We start from the raw sequence: 26504 nt of genomic DNA, 5'->3' as shown, positions 1-26504 counted from the left end.
AGTACGGCGAGGTCTGAGGAGAGAATTTGGTAGACGAGAGGGACGGTTAGTTTCTGTAACTTAAGACGAGAGTAGGTCTAGTGTCTGTAGTGCACGAGAGTACGTTACAGCTTTGATGAACGCGAGCAGCGCGAGGCGACGTGTCGAGGCCCGTGTTGTCCCATCAGCCCACGTTTACCGAGGGCCGGCGTGTACAAGTGCCAGATCAATCTAACGTTCTATTGTCCTTGACACAGTTTCAGACGTGAAAGTCGTGTGTGATTTTTTTTTCTCCCGTCTTACGTTTTGTGGTTTGAGATAACAGTAAAGGTGTGCGGATACGACCAACGTCAATGGATCTCCGCCTAGCCTGGCGAGCACGAACACATAGATCTGCTTGACTCCGTATAGCCGGCGGTGTACGGCCAGTTAACGATATTCAAGTACCGCGCCACCAACAGCGGTGTTTATCAAACTTGTGCTGTGGAACAAATCACTTTGAGGAACAGATTGTCGCAGTTATTCGCACTGTGTGGTTCATTAGTTGGGGACTAATTACATGTGTACACCTGATTCTATCTGGAAGTAATTAAACCCTGGAGTAATTAAAAGCTGTGAAAGGTAAACCTAATTGACTTTCTTGCTAAGAACTGATATTTACTTGGCTATGTGTGTAGACCTACATAGAATAAATCATGACTATGTGGTCAGTTAAATGTTGGACCAGTGTGGTCAGTTAACTGTTAGAACTGTTGCGCCTGTGTGGTCAGTTAACTGTTGGACCTGTGTGGTCAGTTAACGGTTGGACCTGTGTGGTCAGTTAACTGTTAGAACTGTGTTAGCTGTTGGGCCTGTGTGGTCAGTTAACTGTTGGACCTGTGTGGTCAGTTAACTGTTGGACCTGTGTGGTCAGTTAACTGTTAGAACTGTGTTAACTGTTGGGCCTGTGTGGTCAGTTAACTGTTGGACCTGTGTGGTCAGTTAACGGTTGGACCTGTGTGGTCAGTTAACGGTTGGACCTGTGTGGTCAGTTAACGGTTGGACCTGTGTGGTCAGTTAACTGTTAGAACTGTGTTAACTGTTAGGCCTGTGCTGTTAAACCTGTGCTAACTGATGGGTCTGTGTGGTCAGTTAACTTTTGGGCCTGTGCGGTCAGTTAACATTTATACCAGGTGGTCACTTAACTGTTAGACCTGTGTTAACTGTTGAACCTGTGTGGTCAGTTAAAAGGTTGAGTGTAAGACGATATTGCTGTTGATGCCTATCATCACCGCTTAGTGTGCCTGTCAGCAGTTCGCGTATGTCAGGTTAGCTAGCTGACCACTTCTCAGACAGTCTGTCATGACGCTGTGTACTGACCACACAGGTTTGACAGACTCTGTGTACCGACCACCCCTGCCCCCTCACGTTGTATACTGACCACCGGTCAAGCACCCTGCCATTACACTGTACACCTCAGTGGTACGAAAACCTTAGTCCTGGACTGAATTCTTCCACTTGACCTCTTATCGCTCAAGTAATCCACAACGGTATAGAAGATAGCGTTATCTTGTATCACTATGTACTTATCGAATTCCCTTTGAAGTATTATCAACCTACATCTTTGCGGTACTGATGGTCCTTAGGGTTTGTGTGACTGGTGGGGGGGGGGGGGGGGGCTGGGCACTGGAGAGACGGGAGGGCCCATTGTAAAGGAGGAAAGGCTTAATTTTATCTTTCATCTTAGTTTTTTTTTGTAATGGTATTTTTTTTTACCTGGCTATGATAAAAAGAGACTTCGCATCCCCCGATAAAAAAAAAATAATTATTTGTCCTTTGATAAGGAGAGCAGTAAAACACAGTAAATCTTTTTTAATGTTCAAGCCATAAAATTGTTCATCTTTTATTTAATTTGACAGCATTATTAATTGAATACATCCCGACTGGATTTCTCCAGGAATGATATACGCTACATTAGGTTTAAAACAAACGGATTCCCCCCTCCCCCTCCCCTTCCTGTCGCTAAAACCCGAGTACGGCATATTTAAGATGGGGCTGTTATAAAAACGCTATCCAAATATTTCCATCTTTAACTTTGCAAACAATGGCCCTGTACCACTTTGCATGCCACTTGTGTACGATAAAAAAATGGAAATTTGGTTTTTCAAGATTTTTATTTTGAGTGCTTAAAAAAACCTCTTTGTTCGGAAATAAATCACTTGTGTGTATTAGTAATAGTTGCAATAACGTACTTTCGGAATAACCCAAACTTGACGCAGTAGTCTGTTGTAATTACAGTAGTATCTTTATTTGTCATGTCGGGTTTCCCCGCTGTTTTATAGTGAACGAGGCGCCATCAAAGGGGGGGGGGGTTGTTGATCCACCCTCGTTTCTGATCGCCAATGGGAAATCATGTTGTGGGGGAGGGGGGGGGAGCTAACACATCCGTTACACTCAAATCAATAATTCTTATGCAAGACTTTTTTTTACGTGTGTGTAATTATTGACCGATCATGGATTGGCCCATGGTGGGAGAGGCGCTAGCTGATCACACATAACGTGGTTAGTTCGTTTAGTGAGTGTCCAGTTGATATACAGTTCTTTTAGTGAGTGTCCAGTTGATATAGTTCGTTAAGTGAGTGTCTAGTTGTAATACACTTCTTTTAGTGAGTGTCCAGTTCTTCTACATTTCTATTGGTGAGTGTCCGGGTGTTATACAGTTCGTTTCTTGAGTGTCCAGTTGATATACAGTTCTTTTAGGGAGTGTCCGGGTGGTTTACAGTTCTTTTAGTGAGTGTCCAGTTCTTCTACATTTCTATTAGTATGTGTCGGGGTGTTTTACATTTCTGTTTGTGAGTATCCGGGTGTTATAAAGGTCTTTTAGTGAATGTCAAGTTGTTTCACAGTTCGTTAAGTGAGTGTAAAGTTTTTATACAGTTCTTTTAGTGAGTGTAAAGTTTTTATACAGTTCTTTTAGTGAGTGTAAAGTTTTTATACAGTTCTTTTAGTGAGTGTCAAGTTGTTTCACAGTTCGTTAAGTGAGTGTAAAGTTTTATTACAGTTCTTTTAGTGAGTGTCCAGTTGTTATACAGTTCTTTTATTGAGCGTCCAGTTGTTATACAGTTCTTATAGTGAGTGTCCAGTTGTTATACAGTTCTTTTAGTGAGTGCCCGGTTGTTTTATCCATATACTGCGTTGGCCCATTTCTCAACGATATTGATACCCCTCAAGGATACCTAAGCGTGTTGAACGAGAAACATTAGATTGAAAACAGTGCTCAGTCCATCACCCCGGGATGTAATTATCCCGAAGGTATTACAAGTGCTATCACATATCGAAATGTTTTTTTCTTGTAATTCGAATCATGGCTTTATTTTTGCAGTCAACGGCTCTGATATTGTATGCCATGTTTGATTTATGGCACCGTGTGACTCATGCACGGGTTACGCATGGTCTTAGATTTGGTAAACAAACATTGAGCTGACGGTCGAGGGTGGGTAGAGCGTGAGTTGAACGAGGGCCCTAATTTATGATCACCAGCTGGCCGTGTGGCAAGTTAATTTCCCTCTCCCCCATCGGCTCAGTGATACTAATGACAGTTTCGATGGGGAGGTTAGTGTAAATCAGTATCGATGAGCCGCCTGGCAGTGTTTTGTTTGAACGGATCGATTTATGATTGATTTACGAGTGTCCCACGCTCCATGCGTTGTTTTATTAGTTGAGTTTTATGGCCTGTTAAATGATTACATGGCGTTGATGTTTTGTTTAGAAGTGGGGCCCTTATGTTTCGCTCATTAATGATTCATTAACGTCAAGCCATGAACAATATAAACCACATGCCGCCTTGCCCTTGTTTAACTACTCCACCTTACCTATACCTTTAATTATGCTAATTACTTCTACTTCACAGGTACCTGCTCCCGCTGTGACTTACCTGTCCGCATTAAACAACAGGTAAGATTAGTTTCCCTTGTAAATGTGTGTTTATTTTGAAAATATGTACACCGACATTTTTATCGGGGAAAACCCTGAGATTGTGCCATCTATCACGGCGGCCTCACCAAAAATGTGTTTGTTTATTTTTCTGCTATCTTAATCCAAGCGCCGTAGCACTGTAAGGGGCTCGACTTGGTGGAACCGTTTTTAGCCTCGCCAGTTTCATCAGACCCGACCTTTCTTCTCTGGGATTTCCCAACATCATCCCTCTCTCCTCCTACCCTCTCCTCCCTCCCTCCCTCCCTTTTTTTTTTACCTGTCAGTCTACCGTGACATAATATACTGTCTCGTGCGACCCTCCCGGGCGGACGTCACTTAAGATAATGTTACTAAAGTGGCCCCGAGGAAATGACTGCCAGTGTCATTACTCACCGAGAGGCGGCCGAGGGGGGTGGGGGGTGAGGTAGGGGCCGAGTGCTCTATGGAAGGAGAAAAAACTGTTTAACATTCTTTCATTCTTCTACTACGGTCTGGTTAGTAGTGAATATTTTAACTGAACGGTTGGATGTGTTAAGCTTATGTAAGATCAGGGTCACGTGTTATGTTATTACAGGGGTATGAAGTATTGCTATTAAATAAAAACGCTGGTCGGAATATTAAAATAAATAAAAATATGGTCACAATAATTAGAATAGATTAACAATGGGTGTCAGAAAATTTAGTGTAACAGTTGGTGGCTTATTTACGGATAGTAAATAAATCCAGGGGTAGAGTATTGGGAATACAATTCATAAAACCAGGTATGAGAAGTATCGTAAATACGCAAACACAAGGGTCAGGGTCATTAGCATACAACAACACCTTTAATGAGCTTCTCCGAGAGGGTTGGTTAATGAATTATAAATAAGTTATCGAACCGTGTTCCTGTCCCTCTTCTTCTGGGCGTGTTTGTATTGGCGGCCATCTTGTCCCACTGACCCAGTTTCTCGCGGCACGGAGTTTTCTCCATTGAATCTATCGTTGCTTAAAGCCGTTATTTCGTCCTGCCATTCACTCTCTTCCACTGATCGTTTCATAATTTGGGCAGGAAATTGGGGACAGTTCTGGGTTATGGGCTAGGACTGGTCGAGGTGATGGGCTAGGGCGGGTCTGGGTTATGGGGTGCCTCTTACATATCGACCCGTGCGAGTCATAGTGTGAGAGTGTTAGGCTGGATAAACTTGACCACTAATAAACAAGAGTGAGAAATTGAACTCACCAACTAGTTTAGTTCATGAGATGAGAACTGTAGCCTGAAATAATTAAATGACCACTCTATTATTTGTCCAGTAAATGATCACTGTAAAATTATATGTCCAGTAAAGGATCACTGTAATGGTGTATGTCCAGTAAATGATCACTGTAATGTTGTATGTCCAGTAAAGGACCATGTAATGTGTGTCTCTAGTAAATAGCAACGTAAACTAATGACCAGTAAATGACCACTCAAACATAGAATACGTCTGGTGAGGGCCATTTAACATAGAAGGCCTACATGACCAAATAGTGACCACGCTAATATGGAGTCCAGTCCAGCGATTGGCCGCTATAACCAAGCTATCGGCCGCTCTAAATAGCTAACAGCAAAATGATCGATTACAGTAACAACACCTCACATAATAGCATACACTGTATAGTGGTGGACAGTGGAATACGTGGCTTCTTCATTATCATGTAACACTATCGTGTGCTAAGGGACGTGGGATATACGTCCACTGTTACAGTACATCATCAGGTGAAAGGGGAGAAATACATGCCCAGCGTGTTATATAACACATCATGTGGGGTGGGGGGGGGGGGTGCGATACATGCCCATCGTGTTATATAACACCATCACATGAAGCGGTGGGGGGTGCGATACATGCCCACCGTGTTGTATAACACCATCACATGAAATCAGACCAGCGTTACAAAACGCTGAACTTACTAAATTACAATTCTGTCAGCATTTATTGATTGGCACGTTCGCTGCTCCACCCAGCTCCCCTCCTCCCTGATTTCTCCGCGAGTAAGTGTCTCTAAAATTTCCATACCGTTTATATATCTGGATTTGAGAAGTCGGGAGACGGTGAAGAGGGCATAAATTAATCTCAAGTTCTCAAATGTTTGTCAGAGTAAGTACTCTTATATTTTTTTTTAAAGGGTAGTTTATTTAAATAATGAGAAAATCTTGACTCGTGTCTTAAACGGTCCGTGTTAAAAAAATTGTCCGAAGGACGGTCTGAATTCTAGGCCAAAGGAACGCGATCTTCTTTATTTAGGTTAGATCTGACACCGTGAATTGACCTGGCCGTAGGCAGCGTGTCGTGTTTCTTGCCTTGTATTTTTTTTTCATTCCACGAGGTCAAAGTCCATGCCTGCGGTAGATTACACAAATTTGATGAGTTGCGGACGTGTAAGGGTTAATGGCGCTAGTATTGACACATTACACGTGTTTACACACATTCAAATATCGGCTTGTTGTGACTAGAGATGCTGGGTTATATAGGAATCGTAAGCATTTTTTTTTTACATAAGAATGATATATTTGATGTTTCTCTATACTGCTTTATAAACTACACACTGTAATAGTAATATACAATTTTTTAGAACTTTCTCACCAGTTAAGATGGAGAAAAACGTGCAGCATATTCATTTAAAACAACAGTAATACATTGTGCTGTGTTAGATCTAATGGTGTTAGCTTATTCATCCAGCTAATCTGAGTTGCATAATTTTTATAAAATACTTCAAGTAAAATCTATATAGATCTATATAATTCTCTTCTGGGAGCCGCTAGAAAACAAGCTGCAAACGCGCCTAGAAAACAAGCTGTAAACGCGCTCCCTACCTCCCCACCCCTTCATGGTTTTAGTGAGCTGTGTTCACTCAAAATGTTTACAGAGCCAACGATTTTAAAAGTAGGGGGGGGGGGGTTATGGTCCTTAACGAGCTACTTATAGTGTTTTAAAGAAATATTTTCAGTGGCAGCGTTGGTACTGTCGAATTCACAAATTATGAATTACTGAAAAGTAGAAAAAACAACTAAATAGCGGCGTATGTTATGCCGCGGGCCGGCTCGTTGTATATAACACGTTGAGAAGACCCCCCATCTAAATATAATAATAATGGCCACCCTACCCCCTTTTCGATAATATATACTATTTCATTTTGCAAAGCTATATTAGTTGCTATCTATGTGTTTTAATTCTTGAATCCTATAAGCGTTTGAAATTGCAATATTGACTATTTACCGGCATATTTCAGCATAAGTATATTAAGCAAGGGGCATTACCAAGTGCTGTATTGATTTCTGTCTAGACGTTTGTATCTACGCAGAAATAAAATGGAGCCCAGAAAATCTTTAACATACTTGTGTCGGCATGTAGGCCATGGCCTATATTGTCTCATATAGGACATCCCTGTCTCATCAGCTGGTGAGCTAGTGTGGCCTAATTAATTGTCGACTTCTTTCCTTGATTTAACAAATGCGCTAATTTGGGTCTAGTTTCAGTTTTCATGATGGAATGTGCTGTCTAGTTTCTATGGTGTAATAATTATTAATCTGGTCTAATGATAATTTCGCTGGTCTAAAAAGTTTCCCTTTCAAACCTGGCGGTCTATGGGGCAAGTGAAGTAGAGTTCACTTGTTTCTGTGACCTCAGCATATGAAGAGATAGTGTGGTCAGCACTATGCCCAGCCGCTTTTACTTTCCCTAACTTGAGTTAGGTACCCATCAGAGTTGGGTGGACTCTGGGACGGTCTACTCGAACTCGAGACTTACGGGTCTAATAATAAAATAATTTATCTGGTCTAATAATCGTTTTATGGTCTAATGATAGTTTCTCTGGTCTAATGATGGTCTAATTCCCCCACCCCCATTCCCCACCCCACCAGCGTCAAGCTTTAAACAAGATTTCACATCAAGAAAGACATTTTTTTCCCTCCCATCCACATTAGGCCTAATTTATCTAATCACGCGATAATTGTCGCCGGCCCTGTTGCCACAATTAATTTGTGATAATTAGTCGGCCGGGGGAGGGGGTGTGGTGTTGTCCGGTCTAATTGTCTGAACCTGAAAGTAATTTAATTAATTTACACATTAGTTAAACCCCGCTAAACCCTGACTGGTTTAACCTTTGCCCTGTTACAGTGTGGCAGAATAAACTTAAGTTGGATTCAACTGTTCAGTTATATAGTTATACCGACTAGGCAACAATTTTTATGGGACTTCCGACACAAGGCTCACGTTAAAAAGCTCCTAATCTTTATTACTTAGATCCCTTTGTGATTGTAACAATGCTGCAAGATTTTTTTTTCTGAACTTTCTCGGGACTCTGGTAAAGGGCAGATAACTCCTTAAACCGCATACGTTTTTTTAAAAAAAAGCCAAGTGCAAATAACTCCTAACACAGTAAGCTCTAAACAATGTCCCATTAAAGTAGGCTGTTGACTACATTTTGTATAAAGGATAGAAACGATCGTTAACACATCATACATTTACTTTCATGTTCCATGTTTCTCTTTGTAAATAAATACATTATACAAACCTTTATACCTTTATTATACAACATTTTTCTTCAATATTACTTTCATAAAACAACTTCAAAGTGATAATAATGTTGTTTAAAATGAATCAGCTTGTTCTTTCATCAACACGCCACATTACAATTAATACATTCACCGCAGCACCGCCTAAACATGCGCGGAATGCTACATCCATGTTTTCTTTTTATTACAGCTGAAAGCTTTTACTAGTTTTTTTAAAATCCATTTTTTAAATTTATCCCGAAGGAGAGCCTATCATTCCTCTACAAAGTCTATGTACGTAGTAAAAAACTGTTTTGTGCTGTATCACATATCTATGCAGATATAGCAAAACTTTTTTATTACACTGTCCCACTCTTTTGACCTACCACATGTCAATGTCATGCACACAACACGTTAACCCTTCTATGCCCGGGGTTTTATAAAAAAATATTAACCCCTTTTTCCCATGTTGTTGTGTTTTTGTTCCCATCATATTTGCCGAGGGCGGGGAACTGAGACTAAAAACCCCAGTCTTTGTTATATGGCTATCTGCAGACGTCACAATGTGCTGATAAGTGAGGTACGAGCCTTGCCCGAGTTTTAGCTTTCACCTCCCCCACCCCCCCCCCCACATTACTCCCACACTATTCCCCTCACATCCAAAATATGGCTTGGTTGTCGGACTGTCAGAATAACCAGCTAACCGATGATAAATGGAGTTAAAATATCGATGGCAGTTATCGATTTCTGTCGTAGACAGACATAGATTCGCGGCGACGACATGGGAAGGAGTGATATCGAGAGTAACACAAGCCATATCTAGCCGGAAACGGGGGTGGGGATGGGGGGTGGTCTGGGAGGGGAGTGACCTTATCTGTTGGTTTGGACCGACGTAAGAAGAGGTTCGTGTGGAGGCCATTAAATGATAAAACCCGATGTGCAAGTGTGTACAATGGGAGGCTATCTTTCGCGAGATTTTTTTTTTCTGCGGCGAAAGTTTTTAACACAGGCCACGTTTTGCTGACTGTTGTAAAACGTTTGGATGTGCTATGTAAGCAGATGGTGATGGTTGGATGTGCTATGTAAGCAGATGGTGATGGTTGGATGTGCTATGTAAGCAGATGGTATGTGGTACAATGTGAGTATATGATTGTATGTTGTAAGGTGGTTATCTATAGTTTCTTGTATCAACCAGTAGCTTATATAACCCCATAAACATTTTTAGATATTTTGAAAAAAAAAATTTAATAAAAATTCTGATTATATTTTTGGTCTACTTCTACTGTCTACTTGTGTTAAGCTCCACTTAGTTTGATTCCCCAGTTGTGTAGACTACCATTAACATTTCGTCAAAATATGAGACCGTTGTGTTACATTACACAAAAGCCCAGCCTTTCTTACTCATGGCGGAATTATTTTTTAGTGAAACCCACAGTAAAGAAATACCTGGCAACTTCCGCTACGTCTGAAGGTGAAGGTCATGTGGGGGGGGGGGGTGCTGATTAATCTAGTCGACATATAAAATTACTCACGCTAAATATTTATTGCATTTTTGTGTTGTGTCCCTGTTTTGACTTGGGCGTGTTACGTGGTTTCACCTGTGAAATGGCTGACCTTTTACCTGCCCGAGATGTTCCCGTGTTGTAGCAGTAACTTAATGGACCGGCCAGACGGTGGAGTCAATCACCTGCACGGGTAACAGGTGGGACAGGTGTAGCGGTGGTCGCAGACAGAATCTCTCCGGGCATGGTGCATCGTCTGTCATACAGTCTACTCTAGATCTATCTGGGTCGGTAAAGAACAACATTTCTCCGTGTCTCTGAAAGTAGTTGTGGTAATATTTTTTCATACTAAACTATTGTTTTCGGTGGTATGTCCCGGTTTAATTGTTATTCCCGATGGTATATCTTGGATATCATATTGATTTTCCCGAAGGTCTTTCCTGTATGTTATATTCATATTCTTGATGGTATTTCACTTATTTTATACTGTTATTCCTGATGTATTGCTATTACCAATGGTATTTTCCCAGATATTATATTCAATTTCCGATGTTATTTTCCTGATGTTATATTGATGTTCCCGTTGATGATTTCCCCATGTTATATTGATGTTCCCGATGAAATTTCCCATTATTTCGACGGTAACTATAATTGTCTCCAACAGACGCTCCTGCTCCTTAGAGTTCTTAACCTTGATGATATTTTCTACCAATTTACCGCTCCGGCGTTGTGTTGGGGAAACGGAAAAAAAAAAACAGATGCCGGAGGCTAATATTCCCAGACAACCATTCCCTCTCCCCCCACCACCACCACCCTAATTCACACCACACCACCCCCCTCCGGATACATTAAACTGGATGCCAGACATGGCAAAATATTTATACTGACCTTTTTGTCCAAAACACATTATATGGGGCTCGGTCAGCCCGGGGCGGTCCAACTAGCGAGGTCTGTCTGACACCCGGGATATCAGATTTCCTCGGCAGTGTGGTAGCATCGGTACCGCAACATACCTAGGTGTGGCCTCCAACATACTCTCGTGTTGTCGACAACACACCCTCGTGTAGCCTCCAACACAACCTAGATTAGCCTCCAACACACCCTCGTGTAATCCCCAACACACCCTCGTGTAATCTCCAACACACCCTCGTTTAATCCCCAACACACCCTAGTGTAGCATCCTACACACCCTCGTGTAATCCCCAACACACCCTCGTGTAATCCCCAACACAGTGTAGCATCCTACACACCCTCGTGTAATCCCCAACACACCCTCGTGTAATCCCCAACACACCCTCGTGTAATCCCCAACACACCCTAGTGTAGCATCCTACACACCCTCGTGTAATCCCCAACACACCCTCGTGTAATCCCCAACACAGTGTAGCATCCTACACACCCTCGTGTAATCCCCAACACACCCTCGTGTAATCCCCAACACAGTGTAGCATCCTACACACCCTCGTGTAATCCCCAACACACCCTAGTGTAGCATCCTACACACCCTCGTGTAATCCCCAACACACCCTAGTGTAGCATCCCACACACCCTCGTATAGCATCCTACACACCCTCGTGTAATCCCCAACACACCCTCGTGTAATCCCCAACACACCCTCGTGTAATCCCCAACACACCCTCGTGTAATCCCCAACACACCCTCGTGTAATCCCCAACACACCCTCGTGTAATCCCCAACACACCCTCGTGTAGCATCCTACACACCCTCGTGTAATCCCCAACACACCCTAGTGTAATCCCCAACACACCCTCGTGTAATCCCCAACACACCCTCGTGTAATCCCCAACACACCCTCGTGTAATCCCCAACACACCCTCGTGTAATCCCTAACACACCCTCGTGTAGCATCCTACACACCCTCGTGTAATCCCCAACACACCCTCGTGTAGCATCCTACACACCCTCGTGTAATCCCCAACACACCCTCGTGTAATCCCCAACACACCCTCGTGTAATCCCCAACACACCCTCGTGTAGCATCCTACACACCCTCGTGTAATCCCCAACACACCCTCGTGTAGCATCCTACACACCCTCGTGTAATCCCCAACACACCCTCGTGTAATCCCCAACACACCCTCGTGTAATCCCCAACACACCCTCGTGTAGCATCCTACACACCCTCGTGTAATCCCCAACACAGTGTAGCATCCTACACACCCTCGTGTAATCCCCAACACACCCTCGTGTAATCCCCAACACACCCTCGTGTAGCATCCTACACACCCTCGTGTAATCCCCAACACACCCTCGTGTAATCCCCAACACACACTCGTGTAGCATCCTACACACCCTCGTGTAATCCCCAACACACCCTAGTGTAGCATCCTACACACCCTCGTGTAATCCCCAACACACCCTCGTGTAATCCCCAACACACACTCGTGTAGCATCCTACACACCCTCGTGTAATCCCCAACACACCCTCGTGTAATCCCCAACACACACTCGTGTAGCATCCTACACACCCTCGTGTAATCCCCAACACAGTGTAGCATCCTACACACCCTCGTGTAATCCCCAACACACCCTCGTGTAATCCCCAACACACCCTAGTGTAGCATCCTACACACCCTCGTGTAATCCCCAACACACCCTCGTGTAATCCCCAACACACCCTAGTGTAGCATCCCACACACCCTCGTATAGCATCCTACACACCCTCGTGTAGCCTTACTACCAAAACACCCCGTGTAGCTTTGGTACCAACACAACCTCACCCTAGAAACGAAAATTGACATAAATTACAATACTAATATTTCTAGATGGGATCCACATAGACCTCAGTGGTTGCCTGTATGAACGAGCATTCCTTCAGATGACTGTACCCAATGACACATACGTCCACCCATACCATCACTGAAGTCCTACGTGGTATGTGACTACACCAAATGATACACATGTCTACAGTTATTGATCAGCAACATCTGTGGATACCAAATTAAATATACGAGAATCTAAAGCTGGAAAATACAATTTTTTTATCACTCAGTCGAGTTTTGTGCTGGTATTCATCGACCAACAATGCTGCAACAGTTGTTTTCTGTTTTTTTTTCTTTTGTCCATCCTCTTCACCCCCTGCCCTTCATGAAGTACTTCAGTATTACTCACCCTCTATTACTTACGAAGGCCACTTTTAGTGTGGTATTGTAAATTAAATTTATCTATTTGGGAAATGATGGGAAACACTTAGCTATTTGTGACTGTTGAAAATTTGATAAGAACCACTTCACTACTTATAATTGACCTTGATGAACAAAAAAAACCTCCACTACCAGTATGTGACCAAAATCAGAACCCCAAGACTATCAGTATGAGAACACCCTTTACTACCAGTATAAAAACCATTCCAGTATGAGAAGCTTTCCAATATCAGTATGAGAACCACTCGTGTACCAATATGAGAACCCCTACACTACCAATATAAGAACCACACCACTACCATATATGAGACCCACTCCAATATCAGTACGAGAACCACTCCAATATCAATATGAAAACCACTACACTACAATTATGAAAACCCCCTACACTACCAGTATGAAGACCCTTCCACTAACATTTTGAGGACCACCAAGATAAGAACCCATCCACTACGAGCATGAGAACCCTACTGGTATGAGAACCCATACACTACCAGCACAAGGACCCCTCCACTACCAGTATAAGAACCCCTCCACTACCAGTATAAGAACCCCTCCACTACCAGTATAATAATCCCTCCACTATCAGTATAAGAACCCCTCCACTACCAGTATAATAACCCCTCCACTATCAGTATAAGAACCCCTCCACTACCAGTACAAAAACCCCTCCACTGCCAGTACAAAAACCCCTCCACTGCCAGTACAAAAACCCCTCCACTGCCAGTATTTGAGCCCCTCCACTACCAGCATAAGAGCCCCTCCACTACCAGTATAAGAACCCCTCCACTACCAGCACTAGGACCCCTCCACTACCAGCACAAGAACCCCTCCACTACCAGTACACCAACCTATAAAGCCCGCCTGTGTTTATCGCCTGTGCTAAATATTAGCACTGTGCTCCTGGCCTCATGTTTTAAAGTTTAATCCACCGCTAATGGCATCCACCGTCTGTTGGCGATCTGTCGAGGGCCCGTGAGTTGTTCCGCTTGTCACGTCGGTGCCTTTTGACCTGTCACTCTCGGCCAGTAACCGCGGGCTGGTTTGAAAAATCAGCGCCATTGTAAAGCCCATTATCTGGAACTGGTGGTCACTACAGGGCTACTACACCAATGTGATGGTCATGTGACCAATGGGCGATACATAAAACACGGGGTGACCTTTGTCGTGTCTATGGTCTCTCTGTTTCGTTCATACGTGTGTGTGCGTGTCTGTGATGTGTGTATATGTTTGTGTCTGTAATTTTTCTGTGGAGGCATATCTGATGTGTGTCTGAATATTGTGATATACATTGTTTGTTTCGTGTTCCTAGTTAAGTTTTTATTTCTCAGTATGTTTTAGCTGCTGAACTAAACCATGTTCCTTTCATAAATTATTTCTTTGATTTCTGCTTGATTTCTATTAATAGATCATTGTTCTCGCACATCAAAGTTTCAAGATATTTAAATGTGATTACGTTTTCGAAAGTGCGATGTCTTATTTCAGTTTACATTTTACCTTTTCTTCCCTTGACATAGGCATGTAATATTTTTTTTTAATTTCTATTTACATCCAGTCCTTCATGTAGTGACGCTTCTTCTAATTTTGTAAAAGCTTTTAACGATGCCTTTTTCCCATTTCCCTAACCGTCCAATATTATCTGCACATGCAGGCGCATCAGATACCTGCATGAAATAAAACGTGTCCCACAGGTAAATTACCTGTATAATAAAATACCAATTGTGTCTGAGCTAAAAATAAACGCACACGTTATCTCCCCGTGGTGCCGGTATGGCGTCAGGCGAATACGTCACACCGTCGGCCATGTTGTTTCCATGTGATGCCGAGGTTATCTCTAGCCGTAACAATTAAAGGGGACGTACAAGGGAGGCTATACACCCCGACAAGGCTGGTAGTTGTGTCCCCTAGCTGTAGACGGTAAGCCCGGCTGAATGGAGAGATGGACGTTGAGCCGTGGGAGGGGATAACGATGTAAGGATTGCCGTGTTGATGGAGGCTTGGGCGAGTGGTCAGACAGCTGGAACACTCGATAAGCTCGTGCACCAGGTAAACTCGACAACTGGAATCGAAAACATTTCTTGGAAAACGGTTAAAATGATGAGAAGGTGAGGCTGGCGTCCACTTGGGGCATTTCTTTATGGAAAGTTTTTTTTTTTTTTTTTTTTTTTTTTTTTTTTTTTTTCAGACTTAGCAGTTATTGTCATTGCATGCAGACTCAGCCGGCTATCTAATTGTGTTCAATTGAAACGGTTACCGTGCGAGATGCAGTTTGTGTGGCGGTGGGACAAAGACCGGCGCTTGTTGACGGACGATGATTTAGTTCCGTCTTCAGTGCATCTCTGGCACCGGTAGTCACGTGATAAAACCGCGCGTGTTTGAGGAGTTTTGGGGTGCTAGTGTGAATAAGCATAAAAACAAACGTCCATTCTAGAATGTGTTTCAACACAGAAGGGAGATAAATATGGTGCTGACATGTTTCCGCAATAATAATAAAAAATGTTTATTTCGAGGCTTTGGCGAGGGATTACATTGCACTCAGGGAACCTGAAATATTTAGGGAGATATTCATATTTAATATTTATAAGGATCCGGGTTTAACTTTTTTTTTTTGTACCAAAATAATCCAGTCCAAATGACATTAGCTGCAACATGAGAGCGGCATTTACTCGGAACAAAGGTCGGTCCCTCGACACACAGCTCGGTCAAGTCAGCACGGATCTGTCAGTCCGAGGTCTGTCACCCCACGGATCTAACACCACCGAGAACTGACTCTTCCGTACCCTCCCCCCCCCCATCCCGATCTGACACCCCAGTTCTAAAATCTACACATCCAAATCTTCAACGTGCCCCCAGTTGACGATTATCTTAGTACTATTTGTAAACTAGCCCATTGTTAGGAGACCCTGAGAGATATTTTGGTCCTGAGATATTTTAGTTCTGTGATATTTTAGTCCTGGTATATTTTGCCTTGCGTTATTTTTGTACTAAAATATTGTTTCATAAATGTATGTGTCCTAAAAATATTGTTGTGTATTTATATTTGAATGAAAAATCCGATGTCTGTTACTATAATTAGCTCCTCCGTGTTATCCTAAACTTGGTACAAACTCAGCATCAGATGTGTTCAACGTACTCCACCATTTCGCTGAGGTAATGTCACCCCCCCCCCCCTGAGATACACACGTCCTAATTTTGTCTGGACGGTGTCACCCTTCATGGTGAGGTATTCACACTTCACAGTGTAAGGTGAAGTATTCACTTCTCATTCCATCAAATGTCACGTGTTCTGTAATTACCTGCTATTTTTAGACATGTCGCTGCCTTACGTGAGCACCAGGTAACACGGCACACCTGTACGGCTGAGATGCCGCCATGCTCGGTACTCATTTGTGCTGAGTCGGGCGGGTTACGGTAATTTCACCCCATACCTTAAGCAGTTGTCGTACGAAAAATTCCACAAGCAATGTTGTGTGCAAAATAAAAGTAAGACGCTAAGGAAGTTGCTATTGATAAACAATCGTTTTTGTTTTTATTAACAACGAAGTTCAAATTAAACCCACATTTTTAAAATGCAGGCGTCTTTATGTAATTAACAGTAGTGGTTCTTGTTAGATTTGACTACAGTTAACATAAACAACATCAACTACTTGGTGTTTGTATCCACTGCATCATAATGTGTAAATAACGCTTTTGGTGTGTACGTGGCCTATACATCAAAATATTATATAAACAAAGATACGATACAACTTGTGTATCTGATCTTTTAACGAGACTTCATCGTGAAATCACACAAGACGATCGACTTGAGATCACACAATACTTCAACGTGAGATCACACAATACTTCAACGTGAGATCACACAATACTTCAACGTGAGATCACACAATACTTCAACGTGAGATCACACAATACTTCAACGTGAGATCACACGAGAAGATCAGTGTGAAATCACACAAGACGATCGACTTGAGATCACACAACACGATCAACGTACATTTATGCCGATGACTACCCTCGTATTTTCTCCCACTTGATTGCTGCCGATGACGAGCATAAATTCAATACCGTTAAGCTTATAAATCCATGCAGATCCTGGTTGAAATTCAGACGTGGTTTCAAGTACTGGCCGTCTGCAATTTGAAGATGATTCCCTGATCCAACTGAGCGTAATGTGTCTCGGGGAGGGGTGGGGGGGGGGGGGGGGGGAGAATCTTTTGTCATGTTGATGTCTGGCTACAAAAAATAAACATTGAAAATTTGCATATCTGAATATCTCAACGTTGTAAAATCTCGAGTCGACTCTTGTTGCGGACTCGTTGACGAAGGAAATCTTTCGGCATTTCAAGAGCTGGAGTTGAAGGATTATTTCAGGAAGATCATTTGATGATCTTCTGATGTAGATCTTTGAAGGGAGATCATTTTAGAATGTTTCATGACAGAGAAGACATGAGTCCACTGAATGTCTGCGGGGTAGGGGAGTGTGTCTCAAGTTGAACTTCACAGATTTTTTGGACAACCGGCTGTTGCTGCCTGCCATACGATGTCGATCTAAGAATAATTCTAATATAAAGCTGTAACGTGTATAGCATTGTTGTTGTACGCTGTTGTATATCATATTTATTATATCCTTTTTTTCATATTAATATTCGTGTTTGGGTTTACTGATGACGGAATTCATCAAAGTGTGATAATATTCAAATGATACAAATGTAATGAACTTATTGGTGTGCGATCATCATCAGACGGTACAGCAATGTAAAATGTTTTCCGCCTGTTAGTTAGCCTGTGTTGGTTGAAACGGAAACTGTGAGCAGCTGTAGATAGACGTGACGTGTCACTTGGTCAAATATGCGGGTCGTGTAGACGTGTTACTGCATGGCACGGAGCTGGGGGGTGTTTATTGCAGGTTCAGGGGGTGGGGTGGGGTGGGGTGTAGAGGTTTTAGTTGCAGGTTTAGTTGGGGGTGGGAAGGTAGAGGTTTTAAATGCACGGTCACTTGGGGGTGGAGGTGTAGAGGTTTTAGATGCAGGTTCAGTTGTACGGGGGTAGAGATTTTCAGTTGCAGATTCAATTGGGGAAAGAGAGGTTTTAGATGCGGATTCAACCGGTGGGGGGATGAGTGGGATCTGGGAGGCTTTATGTGTTCATTTGTTGGGTGTGAGGGAGAGATGGTGACGTTTCAAGTTGTTATGTTGTTACTGTTTTAAATCTCTAGCTACTAGATAGTCGTTCTTGATTTTGACGCTAGTGTTGCCAGACTCGCCATGTGACCAAGTAACCTGCACATGGAGGAATGGGTCAAATATTGTGTTGGTCAGTTACATCTGAGGTGTGACCAGCCACGTATAAGACAAGACCACCCACATATGTGAGATGTGACCAGCCACACAACTAAGATGTGACCAGCCACACAACTAAGATGTGACCAGCCACACAACTAAGATGTGACCAGCCACACAACTAAGATGTGACCAGCCACACAACTAAGATGTGACCAGCCACACAACTAAGATGTGGTCAGCTAAGACCTGTTGACCAATGCCCTAATATAGCTGGCACGTCTCAGCTTATCTCGACTAGTCAACAGCACACACAAAGCCTCGGTTCAAATTGTCAAAGAGCCGAGCGGCCGCTTGTCACACTACACGACCCCGCCCTTGTGTAACCTGATAACGGCGGAGTTATCGCCCATGTTGGATTGTTCATAAACGCCCTAGCTGGGTCGGGTAATTGAATGCTCACCCCCACACACCCCCATAACCCACTTGCTCACTAATACTTCGCACACAAAACCTCACACGTGCACTGTGGAATGAGCTTATCAAAACAAAGACACGACTATTCCTGTTAAGCTTAACACATTGTAACAATATAGGATGCTTCGTATTTTCAATAACTTGGTAGACTTTCAGGGCAAATTTAAATTCACATTCCTGTCTAGCGTACAAATTTCTATTGTTCTCATTAAACCCTGCAACGCTATATCAGCTCAATAACTCATCCGGTATTTTGTTGGTTTGTCTCATTATATTAGCCGCCGTGTTATAAGTTTGTCTCACTAAAATACCCGCCGTTGTGTAACTTTATATCACCAACTCATCCGCTATTTTATTGTAACCCGTTTTGTAGTAAATAATACCAAATATACCCGCAGTTTTGTAAGGTATCACTAAAATACCCGCAGATTTGTAAGGTCTCACTAAAATACCCGCAGATTTGTAAGGTCTCACTAAAATACCACACAGTTTTGTAAGAACTCACTAAAATACCCGCAGTTTTTTAAGGTCTCACTAAAATACCCGCAGGTTGTAAGGTCTCACTAAAATACCCGCAGTTGTGTAAGATCTCACTAAAATACCCGCAGTTGGTAAGTTCTCACTAAAATACCCGCAGGTTGTAAGGTCTCACTAAAATACCCGCAGGTTGTAAGGTCTCACTAAAATACCCGCAGGTTGTAAGGTCTCACTAAAATACCCGCAGATTTGTAAGGTCTCACTAAAATACCCGCAGATTTGTAAGGTCTCACTAAAATACCACACAGTTTTGTAAGAACTCACTAAAATACCCGCAGTTTTTTAAGGTCTCACTAAAATACCCGCAGGTTGTAAGGTCTCACTAAAATACCCGCAGTTGTGTAAGATCTCACTAAAATACCCGTAGTTTTGTAAGAGCTCACTAAAATAACCACAGTTTTGTAAGGTATCACTAAAATACCACACAGTTTTGTAAGGTCTCACTAAAATACCCGCAGTTGGTAAGTTCTCACTAAAATACCCGCAGTTTTGTAAGGTCTCACTAAAATACCCGCAGTTGGTAAGTTCTCACTAAAATACCCGCAGTTTTGTAAGGTCTCACTAGAATACCCGCAGTTTTTTAAGGTCTCACTAAAATACCCGCAGTTATGTTAGGTCTCACTAAAATACCCGCAGTTGGTAAGGTCTCACTAAAATACCCGCAGTTTTGTAAGGTCTCACTAAAATATCCGCAGTTATGTTAGGTCTCACTAAAATGCCCGCAGTTGGTAAGGTCTCACTAAAATACCCGCAGTTTTGTTAGGTCTCACTAAAATACCCGCAGTTGGTAAGGTCTCACTAAAATACCCGCAGTTTTGTAAGGTCTCACTAAAATATCCGCAGTTATGTTAGATCTCACTAAAATACCCGCAGTTGGTAAGGTCTCACTAAAATACCCGCAGTTTTATAAGTTGTCTCTTCTCAGAGTTCAAGCTCTGATTTGACACTAAGAGTGCAACCATTTTAGTACTATCTCTTCATAAGCTCCCCCACACAGCAATTGTCTGTGATAAGCCTTTAATTCCATGAGATCTCTGCACCTTTCATCTCTTCTCTTTCCTGTTCCTTGCATACCTCACGTTGTTAGTGCAGTGGTTCTCAAATTGTTGTCAGCATGACTCAAGGTTTTGGGCGTGACTTCAAAGTTTTTACCATGATTAAAGCGAGTGGTTTGGGAACTGATGGAATTCAAAACGGAGCAATTTTTTTAGTTCGATAAATCGTTTTTCCTCCGATGTCATGAGGGCCAAGAGTGCAAATTTCTTGGGAACCTCAATTGTGATGTCTACAAGGGACTTTATGTATTGTGTTGGTTTACTTTGTTGGTGCACTTTGATCTTAGCTGATGTGGGGTTGGTGATTTCAGTGGGGTTTCTGGGTGTGGGTTGGACGGAAAAGGGTGTGTTTTGTGGAATGTGTGTTGTCGTGTGTGGGCTACTGTGTGGTGTGTATTCTATCATGTTGTGTGTGTATGCTACTGCTCGATGTGTATGCTACTGCTCGGTGTGTATGCTACTGCTCAGTGTGTATGCTACTGCTCAGTGTGTATGCTACTGCTCAGTGTGTATGCTACTGCTCGGTGTGTATGCTACTGCTCAGTGTGTATGCTACAGCTCGGTGTGTATGCTACTGCTCGGTGTGCATGCTACTGTTTGGTGTGTATGATACTGTTTGGTGTGTATGCTACTGTACAGTGTGTATGCTACTGTACAGTGTGTATGCTACTGTGTAGTGTGTATGATACTGTGTTGTGTGTATACTACTGTGTTGTGTACGCTACTGTTTGGTAATGTGGCTACTGTCACATATGTTAATACAGTTGTCTTTATACTTCAGATCTGAGGTCTCAGATCATCCAACAATGTTCGGAATATCTTATTAAGTATTTTTGCTTTTTTAAATTTCAGGTGAAGGGCTAAACAATTGGTGATTGATTGAATTTCGTTCAGGTAAGTTTAAGAATGCTAATAATAAATTTATTAAAATGTAGATACAGTTATTGTTTAACTTCGGGGTGTATGATGGCTACCCTTAATCCTTCTAACTTCAATCAAATCAGATCGAATTTCTATGATAAGTTTTTTTTCTGATGGTACCATAGTCTTCAACGTAAAACCACATCTTAATCATAACCCTAGCCTTTACAATAACTCTAACCCTATACCATAACCCTAGCCTTTACAATAACTCTAACCCTATACCATAACCCTAGCCTTTACAATAACTCTAACCCTATACCATAACCCTAGCCTTTACAATAACTCTAACCCTATACCATAACCCTAGCCTGTACAATAACTCTAACCCTATACCATAACCCTAGCCTTTACAATAACTCTAACCCTATACCATAACCCTAGCCTTTACAATAACTCTAACCCTATACCATAACCCTAGCCTTTACAATAACTCTAACCCTATACCATAACCCTAGCCTTTACAATAACTCTAACCCTATACCATAACCCTAGCCTTTACAATAACTCTAACCCTATACCATAACCCTAGCCTTTACAATAACTCTAACCCTATACCATAACCCTAGCTTATACCATAACCCTAGACTATACCATAATCCCAACCTATTCCATAACCCTAGCCTATACCATAACCCCAACCTATTCCATAACCCTAGCCTATACCATAACCTTAGACTATACCATAATCCCAACCTATTCCATAACCCCAACCTATTGCATAACCCTAGCTTATACCATAACCCTAGACTATACCATAATCCCAACCTATTCCATAACCAGAGGCGTAGCTAGGGGGGGGCGGGGGGGGCGGCCGCCCCGGGCGCCGCCCCTATGGGGGCGCCAAAAGGGGTGGGAAAATTTTTTTAAAGCTGATTTTATGCTGCAGTTTTGAATTATAAACTGTCTAAGTTAAGAAATGTAATGGCTACACGCATTTACATACTGATTTAACTGTTTTCTATCTTGATTTCTTAATGTAAAACATATACTCTTAAGAAACAGTGACCGGCAAAACCGCTTTGAAGCTTTTCCTAGATGGGGGGGGGGCGCTTTTTCGAGACTTAAAACGGAAGAATTTACACTAGATTGTTGAGTCGATAAACGTTACCACTATTAAAAGAAACCAATTGTATTAAAACGTATTGTACGATTGTTGAACTGTAAAATACGTTAGTGACATTTATCAAGATGGTGCAGGGGGGCGCTTTTAGGCTAAATAAAATAGCAAAATTACACAGGATTCTGAGTAAACAACCTTTAGCTCTCAGAAAGAAACGAATTGTACTGTGCATTGTATAATTGTGTAACATTTTTAAAAAAAATAATAAACCGGGAGTGATCTCCCCTAAACTTTCTCGAATATTCTTATATAAAACAACAGGGGATGGGAACTCGGACTATAGACATGATTCTTAATCCATTTTAAATACTTAAAGTTTTAAAAATAGAATAAAATCTTGTAGACAAAAGAATTGCACACCAAGTGAACGTCAAATAAAAAAGTGCATAATAGTGCGCAAAATTATTAGTACTTTAAAAATTTACATTAGTTTTTTGAGAAATCGGAAGTAGCGTAAATTACTACTTCCGGTCAATGGAAATTACTCAAAATTTAACAGAAGGTAGAGAATTAGATCTTTTACTTACATGTGAAATTTCATTTATCTATCTGTAATAGTACTCAAGCTATAGGCTTTTGAAAAATTCAAAGTAGAAAAAGTACCACTTCCGGTTATCGGAAATCGCTCAAAAGTTGATACGGATCTACGATTTTGATAAAATACTTAAATATGAAATTTCATCAACCTAGCTGTAACGGTACTCAAGTTATCGTGTTTACACACGGACAGACAGACAGACAGACACACAGACACACAGACATACGGACAGAATTGCAAAGCCCAGTTTTTCAGACTGGATTACGCATAAAACCTCTTAATTTTGATAAATCTGGATTGATAATTTTTGCCCGATTAAAATAAGTCCTCTATACTTCGGATGTGATGAAGGACTGAGGTGTAATACGGTGAAAATTGTTAAAATTTCAAGTGATTTTTGTGCACGATTACAATACTTTCTCTATACTTCGTATATACGAGAAAGTAAAAAGTTAGTTACGTTAAAAACCGCTCTACAAACTTTGTCCAAGATGGTTGTGATGAGTGTGTGTGGGGGTGGGGGGGGGCGCTTTTTTCGCTAACAAAAATCGCAAGTATTTGTACTGGATTGGTGAGTAGATAACTCTCTTAACACTTAGTAAAGAAACCAAGTGTATTAACGCGTAATGTACAATTTCAATAGCCAGTTTTGTTAAAAAAAAAAAGACGCGACTAGTTCTTTGTATGATTCTTACGATTCTCTCAACTTCAACGTGAGAGATCAGATACTTTTGATCAGTGTTTCTTCCAGACTTTTTTCTCCGGGGGGGCACTTGAAATCTTCGGGGGGACGGGGGAGGCGGTAAACTTTCTTCGGGGGGGGGGCGGACACTGTTAAAAGTATATATTTTCTATATATAAATTATATAAATTTCATTTCGTTCGGGGGGGCGTAAAAATTTTTCCGGGGGGCTTCGCCCCCCCCCCCCCCCCGAAAAGATGCCTGGAAGAAACTGTGTGCGAGAAGGCAGGGCAAATCTGCGAAATCCAAGACTACGAGCTGTTAACATCCGTTGGATTCAAGTTTGTTTTCTCTAGCTTGTTTTGTCATACCATCAACCAATCAACGAAATACCCATGTCGTATTCCAATGTGAACAATAAATATTTCTGATAACTTCTTCTTGTATGTCACATGTGTGTCCTTACTCTAACAAACTTCGAATTCAACTATGTACCATATCACAACAGAGATCGTTCAAAACTAGAACATAAAAGGCTGGTCTAAACATATTAGCGTTAGCTACAAACTACCCTCTAACACAGATCAGGCTTAATTTTTTTTACTGACATTACTAATCTTTCGCAAAAAAAGTTAAACGCATCTTAATGGGAATTAAATTGTGGTAAAGTTTTAAGGAATGAAAATCATACAATGTAATTATTAAACCTTGTCCGGACTGTAGCATACACGCTTACACACACGCTTACACACACAAATACACTCTTACCCACACACAAGCTTATATATAAACACACTATCACACACACATAATTATATACACACACACACACACACACACACACATATATATATATATATATATATATATATATATATATATATATATATATATATATATAAGCGGGGGGGGGGCGCCAAATTGAAAGTTCGCCCCGGGCGCCGGGAAGGGTCGCTACGCCTCTGTCCATAACCCCAACCTATTCCATAACCCTAGCCTATACCATAACCCTTATCTTTTGCACGAAAATGCCGATTCTGTTCATAAGATACACCATAGCAGCTGAAGTAGACTTGTGCATGTTTTACCGGCTAGGCCAAGAGAATGAACACATAGCTAGCTGTAGTCGAGGAATGTGGCTCTAACATTGTTGTGTGTAGATGTTTTGTGAGTGTGTGTATAGAGGCTGCTTTTCTTGTAAGTGTGTAGTATGTTTGTAGAGGCTGCTTCACATGTATGTTTGTAGAGGCTTCTACACATGTATGTTTGTAGAGGCTGCTACACATGTATGTGTGTAAAGGCTGCTACACATGTATGTTTGTAGCGGCTGCTTCACATGTATGTGTGTAGCGGCTGCTTCACATGTATGTGTGTAGCGGCTGCTTCACATGTATGTTTGTAGCGGCTGCTTCACATGTATGTGTGTAGCGGCTGCTTCACATGTATGTGTGTAGAGGCTGCTACATGTGTATGTGTGTAGAGGCTGCTTCATGTGTATGTTTGCGTGTGTATGTTTGTGAGTGCCTGTTATAGCAACTCAACCGGTTACGTCTGGGCCGGCTGTATGAGTAACGTTTGTATAGGCTTATATTGCTATTCTTGCCGGCTGAACCGGCTACGTGCGTGCCGGTAAAACGGTTACCGCTACCACCCAACAAGTTCAGTCCCTGCCCGGCAGAAAACAATTACCAGACCCCCCCCCCTCCACCCTCCGCATAGTTCAAATAATTGGTAATGTCGCCACAGTCCAGTTAAAAAATTCACCCCCCCCCCCCCTTCCACTCCCCGACAGGTAAAACTACTTCGTTACAGAACAGATTAGCGTCCCTTTACTATTCCGTCTGTTTCGCCGTCTGATATGTCATGGTGACCTCGCGTTGAGCACCACCACTCCCCCACCCCACAGGCCGGGGGGGGGGGTGGGGGATGCGAGAACTCGCGTGAGGGTAGGAACGTGCAGGGACGAAATTAAAAACGTAAAAAACAATATTCACAGACAGTCATTAAATAATCTTTTTCCCGAGCCTGGCTTGACATGGAGAGATGTAGAGAATGTGACGAGGGCTGCTTCAAACTGAAGGGAAGACATTGTTTAAATTGTTGCTCAACTCTATACATGCCCGCTGTAAACGTTGTCCAGTTGGTGCTGGCCGTTTGGTTTATAGCAGTGGTTCCCAACCTTTTTTGAGTGGCGACCCCCTTTCATAAAACGTAAGTGACCCGCGACCCCCATATAATTAACAAGTCGAAATTAGTTAAGAAAATAATAAGCACAAAATTAATATTTTATAGTAAACTTTCAATATGAATTATTCTTTCAATATGAATTATTCTTGATAACTGTTTTAATACGATGAGCAAAAATACATGCTATTAACAAGCATTAACTAGCATCAGGGGCGTAGCGAGGGGGGGGGGGCGGGGTGCGGACCGCACCGGGTGACACCATTTAGGGGGGTGACACCAAGGCAAAAAATAGCAAAATATATAGAGAAAAACTTGAGGGGGGAGGGGTGCAAATCGAAAGTGAGCGGGGGTGCAAATCAAAAACTTAAACGTTTTTCCCCGGGAAGGGTCGCTACGCCTCTGGGGGGGGGGGGGGGGGTGACACCATTAAGTGCCGCACCGGGTGACACCCGACCTCGCTACGCCACTGACTAGCATTAACAATTAAATTTAGCAAATTTAAGAATTCATCTATTTATTCATTGGCAATGCTGGTAACATCAAGGAAAGCAGAGAATGGGTGACAATGCAGATTCTTCTTCTTTCAGCTCGGAGAA

The 26504-nt window shown here is 42.1% G+C and overlaps 1 protein-coding gene across 1 annotated transcript in view; it reads left to right on the top strand.

Moving 5' to 3' along the window:
* Positions 1-370: 370 nt before the first annotated feature.
* LOC131939224 (dystroglycan 1) overlaps positions 371-26504 on the top strand; it is a 63419-nt gene continuing 37285 nt past the window's right edge. The window contains exons 1-3 of the mRNA XM_059297425.1: positions 371-600; positions 3869-3912; positions 21310-21351. The gene's annotated coding sequence lies outside the window, so the exon portion shown is untranslated. The remainder of the gene's footprint in view (positions 601-3868; positions 3913-21309; positions 21352-26504) is intronic.

The sequence above is a fragment of the Physella acuta genome, unplaced genomic scaffold, assembly GCF_028476545.2.
Source record: "Physella acuta isolate Inbredline_101_S28 unplaced genomic scaffold, ASM2847654v3 ptg000269l, whole genome shotgun sequence".
NCBI classification, from domain to species: Eukaryota; Metazoa; Mollusca; class Gastropoda; family Physidae; genus Physella; species Physella acuta.
This window is presented reverse-complemented; position numbering and strand designations above follow the sequence as displayed.